Genomic DNA, 17,419 nt, shown 5'->3' with positions numbered 1-17,419 from the left:
TTGGAGCAGTTGATTAGCTCTGTGACTCTGAGCCTCAGTGTCCGCAGCTGTAAAATGGCCATGATGGCCATCGTACTCAGCACGGAGAGAGGTAGCCAGGAGGAAAGAGAGGCATATCCCATGCCTGAGTTCCTGCCAGTGGGAGTTATGTCTGAGTGGCTCCTCGCTTAGTGCCCTTCTGCAGCAAGTACTCCATGTGTGTTGGCCTCTCAGCATCTTCAGTGGAGCTTTTTTTTTTTTTTTAAGGTTTTATTTATTTATTCACGAGAGACACGAAGAGGCAGAGACACAGGCAGAGAGAGAAGCAGGCTCCCTGTAGGGACCCCAGTGTGGGACTCGATCCCAGGACCCCAGGATCATGACCTGAGCCAAAGGCAGATGCTCAACCACTGAGCCACCCAGGTGTCCAAGATTGGGAACTTCTAGAAGGCCCCCTGGGCGGCCCCGCATGTCCAGCATCCAGCCCAGGGCGGGACACAGTAGTGATCAATACATGCTTGTAGAGTGACCAAGGCTTCAAGAACTTCTCTGGCTATTTCCTTTGGGGCAGGCCCAGGTAGTCTAATTATGTGAATGACTTAATTGGTGGAGCCTTTTACCAGCGACTGTGGTTTGGGAATATGCGGTGACCTGCCCAAGGCCACACACAGAGTCCTTGGCAGCTCAAGGACTTTTGTCCTCCGTACACTAAGGCTACCCCTCCCACAGCTACCTGGCTGACTGAGGGAAGGAGATTTTTGTCTGGGTGTTGGGGGGATGGAGAAGTCATCCCCACTGGCCTCTTTCTTCATTTTCTTCCCAGTAGCACCAGCCCGGGGTGCTGAGCCCTCAGAGTGCAAGTGTGTGTGCAAACGGGAGCAAGAGCACCCCTCCCTGGGCCCTGAGCCCGGCCTTCCCATGAAGTCTTCGGGGGCCTAACCTTGCTTACTTGCACAGGAATCCTTTTGGGTGGGAGCTATTTTAATCTCTATATTACAGGTAAGGGAACCGAGGCTAGGTCACTTGCCAAAGCCACCCTTTGTCAGCTGCAGAGCTGGAAATCACACGCAGGCTGTGGGGCTTCGAGACCCACGCACAAACCTCTATGCAACGCTGCCTCTGGCTTTCCCATTCAAGTCACATCTGTGGCTTAACCCATCTTTTCTGGCACCTTCTGGAAAGGGCGTTATGCTAATGCAGAAATGCAGTGATTCCCAGAAGAGGGAATAAAAGAAAAGCACACGCAATAATTAGCCATTGCTCATGCTGTTGCGGTACTTATGAGGTGTGAGTGTGAGGTGTTATTCTCGAGATGGTATGCCTATTAGACTTACTGAATTCTCACCACGAACCTTTGTTTTACTCCCCATTTTACAGACTAGGAAACTGAGGTGCATAGCTCCCAAATGGTAGCGCCTGGATCTGAACAGCAGAGCCGCTAGCCCATGCTTCTATGCGAGGTGGAGGATTGCCAGGGGTAGCGTTTGGAATGGGCTTTGAAAGACAGAAGGTCGAGGGGAGATGGGTACAGCTGGGAGAGACACCCCATGACAGGGTATCCAGCAAATCTTTCCTGGCTCGAACTCAGTCCATGCGGTCATCCACGACCCATGTCTGATATCTTGGGAACTGGCCCGGGGCCCCCATGAGAAATGGAGCAGATAGCTGAGCAATGAAGCTTCATCTCCTAGCAAGCGGACAATTCTGAAAAGGAAGGTTCTGGGAGTTTGGAGAGGCAGAGCCACAGGTCTGAGGTTCCTTTTAATTTTCTTTTCCTTAAACGTACCCTGGCTGTTTCTCCATGTCAGAGCCTTTTCTGTTGCCTAGACCTATAAAAGACCTATAAAACCTCCCCCTTTTCTGCCTTTCAAGGTCCCTCATCACCTGTGACCTCCCCCCACACTCTGTCCCCAATGCCGAGCCATCCCTTCCCTATGTCCAGTGGCCGTGGGCACCATTTTCAGCATCATTCTCGAGGGGCCAGGAGAGCCTGGGTGCCATCTGGTCTCTGTAGGCAGACCCACCTGCTCTGAGGCTGGCAGAGAAATTAAGGTGGTGACTTAGCTAGTCCTGGATTTATCAGGATTGAGGGTTCAGAGAGGTCAAGCAAATCACTTCAGGCCACACAGAGTACTCTTAGAGCATTCCTGTCCTGGTCCCGCTTAACAAATCTGAGCCTTTAAAATGGGGATAGTGATACCTTTGAGGGGCAGCTTTTCCCTCCTTGCTCAATCAGCGTAGACATCAGCCCTGCTCCCCACCCACTCCATTCGTCTGTTCTGATACATGTGTCTTATGTCATGAAAGAGTAGGAAATTGGACACCAGGGGACCTTCCTTAGAGCAGTTTAGTATCCCCTATAAAAGGGCTTTGCCCATAAAAAAAAGTCTCAAAAGATGCTGGTTAACAAAAAATGTCCAGAGCCAAAGCAAGGTCCAGAAGCCCTGGGGTTGTTTTGGCCTTTTGGCTGCCATGTCAAAATATTGCTTTTCTGGCTCATAGGGGGCAGCTTTCTAGAAAAGCCTGCCCTGGCTGCTAAGGTGCTCGGCAGCCATCCCAGAGCAAGACCCCATTTTTCTACACTCAGCTGGTTGGAAAGGAGCTGAATAATCATTAAAGCTCTCGTTGCAGGAGGCGCCCAGGCCCCGGGTTGAGACAGGCGGCCTCAGACAGGCCGGGTATTAATGTGGCTAATTATGTGGATTGCTTCACTGGGAGATGGCAGATAGGATCGGGCTCTGGGAGTCCTTGTGGGAAGGCGCTGTGGGACCCAGCCCTCAGTGTGCTCATCCATGTGCTGTCTGGGAAAACCGAGGTGACCCGGCCAGTTCCTGAGGTGGCTGGTCCCTCACAGCTGCTGCCTGTGACGGTCTCTGTCTCCAGGAGGATCCTCACAGCTGCTGCCTGTGACAGTCCGCGTCTCCAGGAGGATCTTGGCGTGGCTGGAGAGGACGAGATGGGCCTCCGGGGAGGGGAAGCTCTGGGGCCAGGTAGAGTGGCTGCTGACAGATGGCTTGATAATGATCAAAAGGTGCACCTCCCAGGTAAGAGAGAAATGCAGCCCCTTGGAAGTAGAGAAAAAAAGGGAAAACTGCCAAGGCCACATCCTTGAGGAGCTTTTGATCCCAGAGAAGGGCCAGGCAAGTCCCATTTCACCCTCGATCTTGGTTTCACCATATTTCTGGCTCTGAAGGGGGGAAAGTTTAGGCTTTATTTCCTGTTCCCTATGGCTGGAATCGGCCACACCTATTAAAAGAAAGAAAGAGAGAAAGGGAGGAAGAAGGAAGAGAGAACCAAAGATTAGCACGTCATTGACAAAGCTACCTACCGTACTTTATAGTGAGCAGGCGAGTACAAATTATCCAAACAAACCCAGTTCATTTCCCTGAATCTCTGCACTCTTTGCAGGTGCTCAAAGCCCAGGGAACCTTCCAGTCGAAGATAGCAGAATTGAGATGTGAGCAAACCCAGCCCAGCAGCAAGTCAGCGTGGCTTGGTCAGCCAAGCAGAAATGAGGCAAAACTTTGGAAAGAATCGTCTCAGAAAACCAAGTGCTGTGTCTCCTATTTAAAGATCTGTCTCCCAGTTCTTGTAAACACTCATAACTGGCAAACATTTGCTGTGTTTACGTATGTTAAAAGCTTTTTACAAATTCTGAGAGGACATTGAATTTGGTCAGACTGTCATTTCTTTTTTTTTTTTTTTTTCCAGAGTGTCATTTCTGCGGTGATGTTCGGGGGTGGGGGGGTGGCGGAAGCGGGGAGGAGGACGGATGGGAGCTGAGGGATGTGCAAAGTAAACAGAAGGAAACTTTGCTTTTCCTCTTTTCCAGCTGGAGAGCCTGTTGCTTATCAGGAATCAGGCTCTGGTCCTTTATCATGCTAAACTGGAAAAATGGATCTCCTTCCCTTATAAATCTGTCCCCCACCAGCTCCTGATGTTTGATGAGATAAAGTGGGAAGCTTCAAGCGCAGAGCTTGGTCTGCAGTAGATGCCTGAGGACCACCACCCGTCTTCCCGAGCCTTTCTCTCCTGTTGTCACCCCAAACCCCGCCCCCCCATTGAGTATAAGATGCTGTGTTGATTTAGTAAGAGCCTCTATTTATTTATCTTTTATCTTTTTTTTTACATAAAAAAATTTTTAAAAAATTTTTATTTATTTATGATAGTCACACACACACACACACACACACACACAGAAAGAGAGAGAGAGAGAGAGAGGCAGAGACAGAAGCAGGCTCCATGCACCGGGAGCCCGACGTGGGATTCGATCCCGGGTCTCCAGGATCGCGCCCTGGGCCAAAGGCAGGCGCCAAACCGCTGTGCCACCCAGGGATCCCTATTTTTAAAATTTAAATTCAATTTGCCAACATACAGTATAACACCCAGTGTTCATCCCATCAGGTGCCCTCCTCAGTGCCTGTCGCCCAGTTACCCCAACCCCCCCCCCCCCCCACTCTCCTTCTGCAACCCTTTGTTTCCCAGAGTTAGGAGTCTCTCATGGTTTGTCTCCTTCTCTGATTTCCCCCACTCTGTTCCCCCTTTTTCCTTATAATCCCGTTCACTATTTCTTATATTCGCCGTATGAGTGAGACCGTATGATGATTGTCCTTCTTTATTTACCTGTTGGCAAGGTTGGTGTGCGTGGTGGGGACAAATATTGATAGCAAGGGGTGCCCTGATTCCCGCAATGTCAGAACTTGAAGGAGAAAAGCGAATCTTAGAACTGAGGGCATTTAATAGCTTGTCTGAATAGAGGCCAGATGACTCAGGAGAAGAGCCGCGTGGAGCATTTGGTGAAGCTGACCACATCTGTCACCTGGAGAGGTTGGCTTCTCTTGGTTTCCAGCCCGTCTCTCCCTCTCTTCCAAAATGCTTCTCTCCCAGCTTTAATGAGATAGGATTGACATCCAACGATGTGTAAGCTCAAGGCACGCAACATGACGGTTTGATGGGTGTCATGCAAAACTGGTCACCACGGTAAGGTCAGTTACGTACATCTGTCACTTCACAAAGTTACTTTTTTCTTTTTTTTTGGTAAGAACTTTTAAGAGTTACTCTCTTAGCACCTTTCAGGGGTACCATGTGGTGCTGGTCGCCGTAGTCACCACGCTGCACGTTAGTGCCCCAGAACACATTCTTCTCATAACTGGAAGTTTGCACCTTTTGGTCCCCTGCACCCATTCCCCCGCCTCCGGACCCTGGCAACCACCAATCTGTGCTGTTTCCGGGAGTTCATTTGTTTTAGATTTCCACACCAAAGTGAGATCAAACAGGACTTGTCCTTCTCTCTCTGGCTGATTTCACCTGACATTTTTAGACACTTTGTGCATTTTTTATAGTTCAAGAGCTATTATTTAGGATTAATCATTCTTGATAAATACCTGATTATTTGACCCAAAGCCACCCTGATGCCTGGAACAACAAGGTGTGTGATAAATACTGAATGAATGGATGTGCAGTCCTCACCCAGAGACCCAGATCTAATCTTCTATGTGACCTTGGGGTATCCTTTTTGTTCTCTGGGCCTTGGTTTTCCCCTTGGGCCAAAGCTATAGCTGAGTTCCAATGAGGCAGTCATGAGGTTTTCTATTATCTTCTCTTTTATATAGACAACTGCTAATCCTAAACCGCTGACATGGTCTCCTGACTTGCTAAGGGGTTGAGACTCCCTGTTGGAAAAACAGCTTCCAGCAATGTCAGAACCGCAAGGCTCTGCTGGCTGCTGGGAGAGGGCCACTTGCTCTGCACAGGGAGGCAGCCGTGCTGTGGCACCAGTTAGGGACCATCAGGGTCTGCCCCAGGTCGGGGTGAGCAGGAGATGGTGCTGGGGAGAGGAGGGCCCAAAGGAGCACACACACACACACCCACACACACACACATACACCTGCTGCTTTCATCATCAGGCGAAGGTGGTGGTGATGGTGTGGGCCCGGCCCTTTCTCTCTGTAAGTTGGCATTTTATTCATTTCCTGATTAGGACTTTTTAAATAACCAGCATGTATTACTTTCATATTAGTAACAATAATCATTTAAAAAAAAGTCCTACCAACCTCAGTGAGGTTTTCGGCAGAAAGGTAATGTGATATGTGTGTAAATTCCCTGGTGTCAGGCTCAGAGAAACTTCTAGATCAATATCCAGGAATTCTAGGTATCGCTCTCCTCCTCACAGCCCAAGAAGACTGGCACTGGGCAAGGGAGGCAGCAGTCAACCGAACCCTGTAATTCCTTCACTTTGCCTAGGCCCTGAATGATCTTATCTCTCCGCTTTGCCTTAGCCATGGCCCTGACTTTTTAGGGCAGTAGCATCCTCTGGGGGAAGGGGCCCGAGACCCTTACGGAGAAGCGGAGAAGCTGTGCGGAGGCCACACAGGCGGGCTCTGGCTTTCCATCTCCATACCTTTGTTGACCAACTTTGTTCCGCCTGGAATGCCCTTCCTGGGTATCCCCTTGTTGCAATCCATTCCTGCACACATGCAAACAAGGATTTGTTAAGCCTCTATGGAGGGGCAGGTGTCAATGCCTTCGAGCAGGACAAGCCTGGGATAGACATGGGGAAGGGGTATGGTGCCCACAGGACGGACGGATTGCTTCCAGCCTGGCTTAGGCAGCTTTCTCTTCAGAGCTCACAGTTGCTGGAAGGCAGAGGCCTTCAAAGCCAGGTCTGGTCCCAGTGGCTCCCTACCTGGCACTCTGGGCACATCATTTGCTCATTTCTGGGCTCACCCAAAGTCTCCCATCTCCTGAGCACAGGCCCGGTAGGTGCTAATAGAGCATTCGTTGGAGGTAATGAACCTGTCTGTGCCTCAGTTTCCTCAGCTGCACTGTGAGGAAGATCCAAGCAGGAGGAGGGCCGGGGTTATTTACTACCTTCCTGAAGGGAACATGGTTCAGAGATGTTTAGAGACTCACCTAAGGTTGCACAGCAAGCAGGAGGCAGCGAGAAATACTTCTCTGAACTTTGACATGCAACCACCCTCCCTCCTGCTCCTCCAAATAAAACCATGGCAACAAGAGTGGCATGTCCCTTTGTTGTCCACTTTCGTCTTCGGTGATGCCCTTTCTTCCCTGAGTTTGGGGCCAGTCTGGAAGTTTGGGCAATGTGTTGGGGCTTTGTGTCACCCGGCCAATACCCAGCAGCCTTCTCCTGGCTTCCTGTCTGATGGCTGGGGCAACTCCTCCCCCCAGACTCCCAGCTCTTTTCTCAAACACATGGAAAAGGGTCAGGAAGATGGGTTCTGCTCCGGCTGCGGATGTTTACTGGGTCAGGCTAACTGATTGCAAAACGGAGATTGGGAAAGGGTGCGTGGGGGGCAGGGCCTGGGTTCATTAGGACTGTGGTTGGACCCCACAGACCCTCTGACCAGAGCCAAGCGATTCTCTGGCCCCCCCCTGTCTCTGAGGCAGCAAGCATCTAAGTGCTCTGGTGACCCCACGGCCCGGATGGATGCCAGGCTTTGAGTGCACAGGGCCATGTGGGGCACATAGCGCTCAGCCCTTGTTAGCTGTTGATACTCCTGAGATGTCCAAGCCTGGCCTTGCTGGGTGCTGGCTCCCTTAGGACGTGGTGCCATCCACATCCCCTGTCTTCCCTTGATGATTAGTCCCATCATCCACCCGGGAAGGTAGTAGAACTGGCTCTCGGGACATCGTGAGAAGGGCAGGCAGGGGAGCTGGCTCTCTGGACACCTCAAGCCCTAAAATAGTGGGCAGCCAGCACTTGACTTCTTCCCTCTGGCACCGAGCATCCTCTGGGCCACCTGGAGCTACCAGACTTGACACGGAGCAGGTTTCAGCAGGATAACGGCTGCTTCTCCATTCCAGAAACGAGAGACTGGATGGACCCAGTCAGAGGTCAAGAGGCTGGACTGTCATACCCATCGCATGACCCTGCATGACCCTGGCCACAGTTGCTGGCGAGTCCCTTTGAGGGTCCTGGAAAGAATCAGACGAAGCCAGGGGCAGAAGCTGAAGGTGTCACTCTGAGCTCTGCTGTTTCCTAGCTTTGTGGCTTGGGGCAGGTCCCATGTGCCCTCTCTGAGCCTCGGCGTCCCCCCCTGGGCAATGGGATAATACCAGACCGGCAGCGGGGGCCGGCTCGGGCTGAGGGCAGACTCCCCGCACAGCAGCGCATAGAAGAAGGAAGGTGGAAAGCATTAGCCACGTCCTGCCACGAGTAACCAGAAACCAGAACTGGTCAAACTGGAGCACCTGCCCTCCCGCCTCCCAACCCCCGCCCCTGACCACTGGTTATGTGCGCTCCTGTCCCTCTGTCCAGGCAGAAGGGCAAAACTTCCACGAAGCACAAAGCGGGTGGTCCCAGGCCCAGGCCCCAGGGTGTGGCCTCAGGTGGACTGGGCACTGGACTCGGAGTCCATAGATCCAGTTCTGGGTCTGGGTCTGGCTTTGGTTCTGGGGCAAAGTTCTGAAAGGTCTCTGAGCTTCAGGCTGCCCTTTGGTAAAACTGGGCTTGTCATCAATATACCTTGGAAGCAATAGATGCAAACACTAATTATAAACAAGAAAGTTCAGTGTGTTTAGAGCAGCGGGTAAGGGATGATCACTGAGCAGAGCTTCCAGGGTGTCTGGCAACTGTCCACCAGATTTCTGCACAGCCTGTCCCCGGGGGATGTACAAACCTTCAGCTCATGGGGTGGAGGCTCCGGAGAACCTCACTCACCGGTGCACCTTCACAGGTAGAAGGCTGGTCTCGGGCATCTAGAGGCGTGGCCGTCCGTATCCCGGCTCTGTAGTCAGGAGACCTGAGTTCTTATGTGGTCTCCTACTGTGTGGCTCTGGGCAGGTGACTTTCCTTCTTTGGGCCCCACGTTCATGTTCTGTGAAATGAGAGGATGGTGACAGGAAGCAAGAGTGTGGCAAGGTATAGACCAAGTAGGTAACCTATGTGAAATGCTTTTGCAAACTCTGAGGGGCTACGGCATGAAGATAGCACTGGCCAGAGCTTGGGGCTATAGTTCTGCCTCTGGAGCAAGCATGCTGTGTGGCCATGGGCGAGTCACTTCTCTCCGAGCCTTGTTTTCTTCATCTGACAAGGGAGTGTCTAGGGCTCGATCAGTGGTTCCCAACTGGGTACATGTTAGAGTCAATGTGGGGGGATGAGTATGAGAGACACAGGGGCCCCACCCTGGCCCAGACCAATTTAATCAGAATATCTGGGGCGCCCCCTCTGCCCCGCATCATTTCCAAGCTACCCATTTATCTCCAAGGTGTAACATCTTGTGGGAACATCTGTCCACTTGATCCGGAGGCCCCTTTTTGCTTGAGCTTGTTTGGGTTTTAGGAAGCTCGAGACAGATGGTGATCCCAGGTGTTGACGACACTGAGGCCACCATCCTCCCTACCGGGAACAGGCCATTCTCTGACCCTTTGTTCTCAACTCTGGGCATTAGAGTTCCTTTGCGGAGATTAAAAAAAACAAAAACAAAAAGCCAACCCATGAGTGGGCCCCACCCAGAGCAGATGGATAAGATCTTTGGGGTTAGGGCACCTGGGTGGCTCAGTGGTTGAGCATCTGCCTTAGGCTCAGATCATGATCCCGGGGTCCTGGGATCAAGTCCCACGTCGGGCTCCCTGCAGGGAGCCTGCTTCTCCCTCTGCCTGTGTCTCTGCCTCTGTCTCTCATGAATGAATAAATAAAATCTTAAAAAAAAAAAGGGTCTTTGGAGGTAGGGCATCCGTAGTTAAAAGAGCTCCCCAGGTGATTTTAATGTGCAGAGCTGAGAGCCACTGGTTTAAGAACAGTGAATGACATATGTGGAATTTAAGAAACAAAACAGAGGAGCATAGAGGAAGGGAGGGAAAAATAAAACAAGATGTCATCAGAGAGGGAGACAAACCATAAGAGATTCCTTTTTTAAAAAAACATTTCAAAAAAAATTTTCATTTATTTATTTGAGACACACACACACACACACACACCCAGAGCATGAGCGGGGGGAGGAAGCAGAGAGAGAGGGAGAAGCAGACACCCTGCCGAGTGGGAAGCCTGACATGGGGCTCGATCCCAGGACCCTGACATTATGACCTGAGCCGGAGGCAGACACTTCACTGACTAAACCACCCAGGTGCCCCTCTGTAACAGACTCTTAACCATAGGAAACAAACTGGGGGTCGCTGGAGGGAAGGAGGGAGGGGGATGGGGTAACTGGGTGATGGGCATGAAGGGGGGCACATGATGTGACGAGCACTGGGTGTTATAAAAGACTGAGGAATCACTGACCTCTACCTCTGAAACTAATAATACACTATATGTTAATTAATTGCATTTTAAAAACCCAGTGAGGGTACCACAGAAAGCAGAGACCCCAAACTCATGGCACTTTGTTTGTTTGTTTATGTATTTACTTACTTCCTGCCTGGGGTGCTCATGGCCTGATGTAGGTGTCTTGGATTTTCAGCCTCTTTGTCCTGGATATTGCGCTCTGAGAGAGGCAGGTGTTCCAGAGGTTGAGGGTTTGGGCTCTGAAGCCAGGTGACCTGGGTTCGAATTCCGCTTCTCCCTCTTTACAGGTTGTGTGTCTTGGGACAAACCCCATAACCTCTCTGAACCTCAGTTTCCCTATTTGTAAAATGGGGTTCATGAGAGTACCGGTCTCAAGGAGCTGTGGAGATCAAATAGGGTGATGCATGAAAAGTCTATAGGACGGGGCTTGGCAGGCAGTGAGTGTCAGCTATGATTTGACAGCAAAGACTGCATCTTCTTCACTCCAGACCCGCGTTAGACTCTGCTGGCACCCACAACGGCCTCCTAGGCAGCATTTTATCCTGCCTTGATCTCATTCCCCAGAAAGCTTGTTTGCCAACCCAGCTTATCCCGGTTGTGGATCAGAATCACTGGGAGAGCTCTTGGAAATGCAGATCACCAGGCCCATCACCCCCTTACTGCCTGCATATCCCTAATGACAGTTCTGATCCCGGAGGTCTTGGGTGGGGTCCAGGGAGTTGGGATTTGGAAATGCCTCTCAAGTGACGTTAATGCTCAGCCTGGGCTGAATAACTCAATGTGATAAGTTACACCTCGAGTATAACCTCGTGTATTACTCGACGTGAGCCCATCGGCTTTTATTTGCACACACATTCACCTAGAAGACAAAAGTTCTTTGGGAGTCTTGTTTTTTTTTTTTTTTTTAAGATGTTATTTATTTATTCATGAGAGACACACGGAGAGAGGCAGAGACACAGGCAGAGGTGGAAGCAGGCTCCACGCAGGGAGCCCGACGTGGGACTCAATCCCGGGACTCCAGGATCACGCCCTGAGCCGAAGGCAGATGCTCAACCACCGAGCCACCGAGGCGCCCCGGAGTCTTGGTTTTTGATTCAGACAAGATAACTTTGCCGAATTATGTTCTAGTGGTAGGGGAAGTTTTCCATGAAGACATTTATATTTTCTCTCAGTCTACCCCGTGGTGGCTGAGAAACATAATTTGCAGCAACTCCAGGCAGGAGGCAGAGTCTTTTCTCCTACCCCTCCCCTCCCCACCTTGAACCTGAGTTGGCCTGTGAGTGTCATTGACCAGGTTGTGTGAATTCTGGAGCCCAGGTCTCCATGTGACCTGTGGCTGTCACCTTCGCCCCTTGGGATGCTCTTCTGAGACCACCATGTAAGGAAGCCATTTAGCCGACTAGAAGGCCCCATGGAAGGTAACTGGGATGCCCCAGCCAGTGGCCAGATGCACAAGTAAGGCTATGTTGGACCTTTCATTCCAACTGACCACAGTCTGAACACAGTGGCCTGAGGGAGTGAGCAGACACAGCCAGCAGAGAAACTGTCTCGCCAACTCGCAGAACTGTGAGGAATCATTAGTCATTATTGTTTCATGCCACTATGTTTTGGGCTGTGTTTTTTTGTTTGTTTGTTTTTGTTTTTGTTTTTCTTAAGACACACACACAGAGGCAGAGGGAGAAGCAGGCTCCATGAGGGAGCCTGATGCAGGACTCGATCCCAGGACCCTGGGATCATGTCCTGAGCCAAAGGCTCAACCATTGAGCCACCCAGGTGCCCCTGTTTTTTCTTTTCTTTAAAAAAGATTTATTTATTTGAAAGAAAGATAGATAGAGAGAGAGAGACAGACCATGGGAGCACAAGCAAGGGAAGAGGAAGAGGCAGAGGGAGAGAGAGAATCTCAAGCAAACTCCCCCCTGAGCACAGACCCTGACACAGGGCTTGATCTCACGACCCTGAGATCATGACCTGAGCTGAAACCAAGAGTCGGAGGTTTAACTGGCTGAGCCACCCTGACACCCCTTTGGGCTTGTTATTTATGTAGTAATAGATGCCTGAAATAAGTCTTATTCCCTCCTTTCAACTCAGAATCTCCATCAGTAGGAAAAGTCTCTAGAATAAGGGGCCAAATCGATGGAGTGGAATGAACAACACTTGTTCCCCCAATCCCATAGGAGTTGACCCTGGGTCTCAGACTTAGCCCAACGAGCTAAACAGCCCCAGAGGCACACACAGGAGCTACTGGGGCCAAGGTGATATGGACCCCAACTGGCCCATTCATCCCGTAGGTGGCCTGAGTCTCCAACTGTCTCCACCATCCTCTGCACCGTAGCAGTACCCATTCTGTAGCCCCAGGGCCTTGGAAAACCTGGCGCAATCATGAATGAGTTAAACGCTATCTGATCATAAGCCAGAGGGCCTGTTTTCATTTTCAAAACTCTGTGTGTCAGTGACTCTAATGCAATGTCCAGCAATGTCTTGAGCAAGTGACCGGCAGGGGACATAGGATGCTGTTTACTCAAGATAGCCCCATCACGCAAAAGCAGCTTGCCTAACCAGGTTTGTAAGTGCTTGTTACGAGACCACCATTGCAACAGGGATGGCCCTGGGTGATGGTCCCAGGAAGGGACTGGTCCCCCCAAGGCCTCTTTTCAGAACCCTTGGGACTCTGGGTCTCTGAGAAAGAGCAGAGAAAAAGCAGAGTTGGGAAATCCCACTCATGAGAAATGGTCCTGTTAAGGATGAGTGTCCTGGGGAGAAAAGCTTCATGCTGCCCTGGAAAGAGCTAGCCCGCAGGTCACAGGAGGCTGGAGGGGTAGCTGGGACTTGTGGAAGGTGAGAACAATGTGGTCTGGCCCATAGGCCAGTTAGTTGCTGAAAGGGTTCTGGGAACGGTTGGTCTGGGTAATGGGTCCATGGGGTTGGGATGGTCTAGAAGGTCATTCTCTAGCACCAAAACCGTGGTGAGTCGATAGCCACGTGCCCAGCCTACTCTCAGGGCAGGTCTTGTGGGTGTTTGCCTGACAGTCCAACTTTCCAACCCTTTATCCTTTCTAACCGTTTCTCTGGGCCAGAATCTGAATTACCACCACCACCCACCCCCTCATTTGAAGAGTTCTTTATGATTTAAAAGTGCTTTCCTATGTTCTCTCAGTTAAGACATAGACATTATCATACCCATTGTGCTGTGGGGAAAATTGAGGCTCGGAGAAGTTAAATGTCTGGTACGGGATTCTAAGTCTGTGTGTCCTGGAAATAGAAAGTGCGTTAGAAACGGGTACTCACATTTTGAAAGCATAAATATAGGGGCGCCTGGGTGGCTCAGTTGGTTAAGTGTCTGCCTTCGTCTCAGGTCACGATCTCAGGGTCCTGGCATCGAGCCGCACGTTGAACCCCGCATCGGGCTCTCTGCTTAGTGGGGAGTCTGCTTCTCTCTCTGCCCCTCCCTCTGCTCGTGCTCTCTCCTCTCTCTGTCTCAAATAAATAAATGAAATAAAATAAATAATAAAATAATAAAAAAATAAATAAAAGTAAAACTAAACAGGTAACGTTAACTTTAATATATTTTAACCCAATATATCCCAAATGTAATTATTTTAATATGCAATCAATATAAAAATTGTTGAGCCATGTCACATTCTTCATGCATCTGAAGTCTCAGAAATCTGGGGTGTATTTTATGCTATAGCACTTCTCAGTTTGGACTTGTCGTGTTTCTAGTGCTAAGGGGTCTCTACGACTATTGGACGCAGAAGTTCTAGAACTTCTGACTCTGTGGTCTTTCTCCTTCCCTATAGCTTTTCTGCTCTCCTGTAATATGCATCCTGTCCCCCCATTTCTAAAAGGAGGTTCTTGGGCCAACATATTTCCACAGTCTTTTCCAACTCTGAGGTTCTCTGAGTCCAGAGCGAAGCCAGGGTTCTCTCCAGGCATCTCTTAGTCCCGTGACACAGAAGATCCTGGAAACACGGACCCTGAAACCCGCCACAGGCAGCTGTGCTTCTTCCTCCGTGGCCTGCAGGGGTGGACAGGGAGAGCCACGCAGATGCAGGGCCACGGACATGAGTCCCCCCAGACTCCCAGATACAGATGCCCGGCACACGGTTAGAAACCCAGAGACACAGCCCCGGTTGAGGGAGAGCGGGGACAGTGGGGACAGCTAGCCCGAGCGTCTCTTTCTGTTCTTGTACGTGGAACCCACTTGCCACCAGGGGCCATCCAGCCCCTCGAGATCCAGATGAAACTACCATGGACATTCCAAACCCAAACCCTAGTCCGTCTCTTCTAGTTTTTTTCTGTGCACATATGTGTGCCTGTGTGTGCGTGCACGTGTGTGTCAGTGTGTACACGCGGGTCACTCCGTACACGTGGCTATTGGGTTACTGTGCTAGAAGTATTTCTGACCATGGGCTGTGGTGCAGCAGAGTTTGACAGCCACCATCCAGAGGTTCCCATGGCCCCTCCCAGCCTCGCCCTGCCTCCCACGTACCTGTCAAGGTATTTCTAACTCTCCTCTCCCCACACCCTAAACAAAGGCAGTTGTTTCTTGCAGAGGAATCCTGGTGTCAGCTCTTAATTCCTATACTTTTTCTGTCTTTAATCAGTGGCTTGAGATTATAAGTGGGCAAGACTTTTTTTTTTTAAGATTTTATTTATTCATGAGAAACAGAGAGAGAGGCAAAGACATAGACGGAGGGAGAAGCAGGCTTCTTGCAGGGAGCCCAATGCGGGACTTGATCCCAGGACCCCGGGATTACGCCCTGAGCCAAAGAAGACGCTCAACCACTGAGCCACCCAGGCGTCCCTGGGCAAGACATTTTAACCTGGTGTCTCCAGCTCCCCAGCCATCTGCCCAGCTCTGCTCCCTGGGGGCTGAAGACAGGTGTCTCCTGGGGGAGGGGAGACCTTTCTACCTGCAGCCGGGTACCTGTCCCCTGTCCCAGCATCGGTATACCCACATGCACGAAGTGCTCTTTCCAAGGTCTCACCTGATCTCATTGCATTTTCAAAATAGTCTCATGAAGTACGTACTATTATTATCCAGATGCTAGGAGAGATACAGCTGAGACGGGGAAGTGACTAAGCCGCCCGGGATCATGCACCTTGGAAGCGATGTCCCTGGGATTCTGTTTCGGTTCTGTCCTGGTCTCCATCCCCGGCCTTTTCAGGGCTTCCTGGCCTGGGTCTGTGAGTGAGTGACCCTGGCTGGGCCACCTCCAAGCCCTTTGTAACTCCGATTGCTCACCCCTCCATGGAAGGATGTTCCCTGAGTGTCTCTCTCGGCTCCTGGAAGTATTGCCCAATGCCCTGTTTGTCAAATGGTCGACATGATCCAGTGTTTTGAAATAAAGTTCTTTAAGAGAAGGCAAAAGGTTTTTTGTTTGTTTGTTTGTTTCTTAAGTTTTATTTATCTATCTATTTAGTTTTGTTTTTCACGTGGAGCAGAATCCTTCTGCACTGTGGGAGGGGTGCGTGATCTCAGGTCGCCAAAGAAATCTGTCCCGACTCAGAAGACAGAAACCTGACTAGACTTTCAGGGCTTTTCAGGAGAAATCGGTTCTCTCCCCAGAGTGACTGCAGGAGGGGTGGAGGCAGTTCATGAGGCCCAGCGAGGAGGGAGAGGGAGGGAGGATGAGATAGCTCTGGAGCAGAAAGGTTGGGGCGGGGGGTATAGGATAGAATGAGCCCTCAGCTCCCCGTGGAGAACATTCGGTGTGGGGTCGCGTGTGCAGGTAATAGATGCCGGGATTGGGGTGGGCTCTTTGGGGTGGTGCCAGAAGTGGGAAGATGATTACAGAGGTTAGTGGTATTCAGGGGCAGTGCTGGGGTGGGACTTGGGGTTTGTCCCCATGTTTTGGTTGGGGTGTAGGATTACAGTTTGACTAGCGTATCAAGAGCGTGTTCAGCACAAGTAATAAGAGAACTCAACTTACTGCAGTTTAAATAATGAGGGGGTTATTTTTTTTTCTCGCAGAGCAAGACATCCAGAGGTGAGCAAGCAAGAGCTGGTGCAGAAACTCAACAGTGTTGTCCGGATCCAGGCTCCTAAAATTTTTTTTGACTTTTCTAAATCTTTGTGCTCTGCCATCTTGGTGTGTTGACTTGCGGCCTTGGGGTTGGGAGATGACTGATGTGCCTTGTTGAGGCATCATGCCCACGGGCCCCGCAGGAGGAAGGAGGGAAAGATCACACCAGCTGGGGCTGTTGCCTTTTTATTGGGAAGTCATAAACTTTCCCAGATACACTGCCCCCCTTCCCGGCAGACTTCTGCTTATATTTCACTGGTCAAAACCATGCCATATGGTAACCCCTGAACTGCAAAGGAGATGGGGAAGTTGATGATTTGGCTTTCCCGCCTTTCTACTAAAGGAGGACATGGGAGAAGGAGGTTGGGGTCAGTGTGGGTTGGCCAAACCCTAGAGCTGCCCCGAGTGGGAGATGGAAGTGCATGGAGGCATGGGGTCTGCAAGGTAGGTACCATGGTGGTTGGGAAGGTGGTCTCAAAGGAAGAAAACCGCCTTTTCATTAAAGGCCCCGGGGAGTTCAGCTCTGCTAGCCATGGAGCTCTTGGCGGGCTACCTACCTTGTCCAGGCTCTGGTTCCCATGTGTGTCTGCACCTTCCTTGAGGGACACGTGCACTGCTACGTGTAAATGCCCAGCACGGGGCTCAGCACCTAGGAGGTGCCTAGCAATGGGGATTTTGTCATTATATGTGTGAATGTGTACGAGGAGGTGTGGTAGGTTCAACAAGGTGCAGGGGGGATGGTATATTCAAAGTCTGCTTCCTCCATCACTGCCTTGGCCAGAAACTTGATCTCAAGAGTAAGCTTTTAAGTCTTAGGTCACTTCTTTTTGTATTTCAGGCAGACTCTCTCAAAAGGCTTATAGGGTAGGGGTTGGCATTTGGCCCCTTGCAGGGCAGGAACCCCACCCCCCTACCCGGGAGCACAGGGAAGGCCGCAGGAAGGGGTGGGGGTGTGGGAGGCAGGTGGATTGCTCCCTTTCTTGAGGACAAGTGGGTTCAGGTAGGGTGCTTAGCACTTCCTCACTGTTCCTTCCAATAGTCCTAGAAGGGGAATGTCATCACCCCCATTCTAAATGCCAGGAAGCTGAGGCTCAGAGAGGGGAGTTTGGGTGTCCAGGATGGCACAGCTTGCACTGTGTGCGGACCCTGGAGGGTGAGGACAGCCCCAGAG

The 17,419-nt window shown here is 50.9% G+C and overlaps 1 long non-coding RNA gene across 1 annotated transcript; it reads right to left on the bottom strand.

Moving 5' to 3' along the window:
• Nucleotides 1–3,116: 3,116 nt before the first annotated feature.
• LOC140595048 (uncharacterized) lies at nucleotides 3,117–7,069 on the bottom strand. The gene is made up of 3 exons (XR_011996445.1): nucleotides 6,892–7,069; nucleotides 6,380–6,445; nucleotides 3,117–3,225 (listed from the first exon to the last, which is right to left on the bottom strand). It is a non-coding gene; the product is annotated as an uncharacterized lncRNA (long non-coding RNA).
• Nucleotides 7,070–17,419: the final 10,350 nt, after the last annotated feature.

The sequence above is a fragment of the Vulpes vulpes genome, chromosome 13 (genome assembly GCF_048418805.1).
Source record: "Vulpes vulpes isolate BD-2025 chromosome 13, VulVul3, whole genome shotgun sequence".
Classification (NCBI taxonomy): Eukaryota; Metazoa; Chordata; class Mammalia; order Carnivora; family Canidae; genus Vulpes; species Vulpes vulpes.
Note: the sequence above shows the minus strand (reverse complement) of the source record. Positions and strands in the feature narration are given on the sequence as shown.